This window comes from Rattus norvegicus, chromosome 5 (genome assembly GCF_021556685.1).
Source record: "Rattus norvegicus strain SHRSP/BbbUtx chromosome 5, alternate assembly SHRSP_T2T, whole genome shotgun sequence".
NCBI classification, from domain to species: Eukaryota; Metazoa; Chordata; class Mammalia; order Rodentia; family Muridae; genus Rattus; species Rattus norvegicus.
In genome coordinates this window covers 44064377-44068412 of record NC_141538.1, presented here as the reverse complement: position 1 = coordinate 44068412, position 4036 = coordinate 44064377, and positions in this window count along the sequence as shown.

The following is a 4036-nucleotide window of genomic DNA, read 5'->3' as shown; positions in this document are numbered from 1 at the left end:
CATCCCCTAGCTGTTGTGAATAGAGCAGCAATGAACTCGGCCGAGCTAGCATCTGTGCAGTAGAATGTTGGGTTCTTTGGGCATATGACTATGAGTAGCATAGCTGGCTCAGGGTAGATTTATTTTTAGGTCCTTTATAATTCCCCACACTGATTTCTACTGATTATACACCAGTTCGCAATCCTAACGCCACTGAACAAGGGTGTTCCCCACTTCCTCACATCGTCACCAGCATCTGGTTTCATGCTCTCAGTCATTTTGACTGGGGTAAAATTAAATCCCAAAATTGCTTTAATTTACATTTTCTTAATTGTGTAAACCTAGCCAACTAGCCTTAGGTAGTGATGTCATAGATCTTAGAGGAAAAAAAATATACCTCTCTTTATATCCACAGAGAAGTGTAGCTCTTACCTCTTCTCAAAGAAGTTTCTTTTCAAAGCAGACAGAAGCCAATACAGAAAGTCACAACTGGTCTAATTGTATAAAACAACTGATTCCTGGGTGTTCAACCCTAGGATATCCATCTACAATTCAGACTCTACATTTGAAGCTCAGGGAACATCACAGAAGAAGGGTCAGAGAGACAGTAAAAGTCAAAGACCAAAGTGTGCTGCAAGATTGTGACTTCCAGATATGATAGGGAAACTACTAGACCCATGAAATCTCAACAAGACTGCCTAAACACAACATGAACAAGACACCATCAGGTAACGTGTCAACATAGATGGAACTAATCTAACAGGGTTCCTTACCCACCCACCCACAAATGAAAAGTTACAAATAATGACTGTTGGAAGAGCGCAATTTAAATATCTGCAGGGAGGAGCTCACTAACTGGTTATCCAATGCAAGTGAATGATGTTAAAAATATAAACATACCAGCAATTCTATGTAGACTAACAGGTTATATTTATATATTTATTAAGTGATGTATGAGTGTGTGAGTGAATAATTTTTTAAAAAGAGGTCATGAATTTGAGAATGAATGAGGTGTTTGAGGAAGAAGGAGGAAAATGATGTAACTATATTTTGATTAAAAAAATTAAATTCAAGACCCCCAAATTCCAAATACCACTTTGTAGTCATGGGTATTTATGGGTCACTAGCATTATCGACAACTCTGTAAAGAACAAAACTGCAATGATATTCGGTCCCATGTGTCTCATGGGTTCTGAGAATCACAATTGTAATCCTGTCTACCTTTCAGAGTCTCATTTATATTTTTTAGTTTTGTTTTTTGTATATATAATGTCAAGAATTTTTATTCAAACCTTGGAAGATAAGATATATCTAAAAGGGAAACTTTACCTATGCATTTTAAATTAATATCTACAGATATACATACATGCACACACACACACACACACACACACACACACGTGTGTACACACATCCATGCCATTCACAGAGACTTTCACATTTCTCACTTTACAGCCATACTGCACTGTATGAATACAACCGAATTCATTCAGCCTGGCCACTGTGTATGGACATCTGAATAACTATATTACAGGTATATATGTAGTGTCCTGCAGGTTGTATTATTCTACATGCAAGCATTTTTGCTGGATAAGTCTCACAAAAGTCTAATGACTGAAACAAAGGTGGTGGTACGTTTTAACTATGGTCAATACCTCCTTCATATGCATGATAGGTGACAATTTATATATACTTCAATAAGTTAATTTTTCTATATAAAATTATTGTCAATGATTTTTCCAAATTTATAGGTTAAAAATCTAATCATTAATTTTATTTCCAACATTTTAAAAGGACTTCCTGAGCTATTTGCCTTCCTATTCTATGACTTTCTTTTTCATTTCCTTTAAACAATGTTGTTTACTTGCTTCTTTGTCTGCTTTATAAATTAAAAGAAAGCTACAGCTTAAATATATTAAAATGTATGTATCCTTTCAAAATGTACTGTATTTCTTAGTGCTGAAAATGTGTTATATAGCTACCAACAAAACTAACAGAGAGGACATTTCTGTGACTTATAAACGTCCCTCAGGTCTCCCTGGAATAAATTGTCCTTCCCTTTCCAAGCAGTCTCAAATATCATCTAATTAACAGAAGGTTGACTTGATTAAGAAGAGCTAGACAAAGTTTTTATCCTCTCTCTCTCTCTCTCTCTCTCTCTCTCTCTCTCTCTCTCTCTCTCTGTGTGTGTGTGTGTGTGTGTGTGTGTGTGTGTTTGTCTCTCCTTCCCTCTCCCCCTCCCTCCCCCTCCTTGATTCTAAGGAAGGCAGAGGATGAAAATATGACTGTACTATCATGAGATTACCAGTTGTTACACGAGTCAGCTTCCGAGATTCTAATCTTACATTTATTAGTGACAAGTGTTTAATCAACAATTGCTATCAGCAAACAATTACTTCTAACTTGAAACTCGTCATCAACAGACACAAAATAATTGGCTCACCAATTTTAAAATAAAAGGAACTCACTCCTTGCATGATGCTTTGTTCCTGACCACATAATTGTGCATAAATGTTTATTCTTCTGAAGAATGAAGCAGCAAGTGTGGTATTCAGGCCTTCCAACAAAAGGATCATGAGCAACGCACCATCATTCTGAGGTTTTTCTGCAGAACCAACGCACTGACACTGACCCTCAGTCAGCATTTTAGGGCTGAGCTTTCAGAAGGCCAGCTTTCAGTTCCTGCACCTTGACTTATTTCTTGGGGAGAGGGGTGGGTTTTTTATTTATTTTGTTTTTAATCAGCATGAGAAGTATTAAATATCGCATTTGGAGATAAACAGAGGTACTCTGAATAACCATTATATTTAGTATGGTGGCACACATATATTTTTTTCATCAGCTATTCTAACAAATGTGAGCCGACTTTAGATGCCATCATTGCAAAATCAGTATTTCAGGCAAGGGAAATGAAGACATAGCTAAGCAAGTGCTATCTCTCCAAAACTGAAACCACACAAACAAAAACTCAGTTTGCACTAGGAACATTTCTAGTGGATTAAGATTCGGTGCACTCCAGCAGCAAACCACTGAACGGAGAACGGGACCCCCGTTGAAGGAATCAGAGAAAGGACTGGAAGAGCTTGAAGGGGCTCGAGACCCCATATTTACCACAATGCCAAGCAACCAGAGCTTCCAGGGACTAAGCCACTACCTAAAGACTATACATGGACTGACCCTGGACTCTGACCTCATAGGTAGCAATGAATATCCTAGTAAGAGCACCAGTGGAAGGGGAAGCCCTTGGTCCTGCTAAGACTGAACCCCCAGTGAACTAGACTGGTGGGGGGAGGGCGGAAATGGGGGGAGGGTTGGGAGGGGAACACCCATAAGGAAGGGGAGGGGGGAGGGGGATGTTGGCCAGGAAACTGGGAAAGGGAATAACAATCGAAATGTAAATAAGAAAAGAAAGATGGAAATAAAGGCTTACTTCTCTTAAAAAAAAAAAGATTCGGTGCACTCATGACATTTATGGTAAAGTTCACTATCAGTGTGGCTCTACTGTTTAAAATGACAACTTAGATGTTGGAGTTCTCCTGTAGAGTCAACGCTATCCTCTAGACATATCACCAGCAAAGACCAGTGGTATCCTGGAAAAACTACTGCTGCAAGCTTCACTTGGGCTTCAGTGAATATCAACATAAGCCCCGAACAACCCAGAGACTGCAGAGATAGTCTGGAAGAAAATGATAAATAAAATATTTATCATTAGTATCCTGCTTCCTGCTGACTATGCAATATATATATATATATATATATATATATATATATATATATATATATATATATATTTACAGCACATAGTATTGTTGGTGTAACTGAGTATATCATAGTTAGGGACTCTATTCTTGTGAAGACCATCACAAAAACAATTTTGTTCCATATTAAAGTCCATTATAGAAGAAAACTCATAGAAGTAACTCAAGACAGGGCAGGATGGAGAAGTAAGGATCACTGGCTTGCTCAGTGTTCTTCCTTAGACACCCCAAGGGTGACATCACCTATAATGGGCTGGGCCTTCCAACATCAATCATTAAGGAGGGCAGGCTTGCGTACA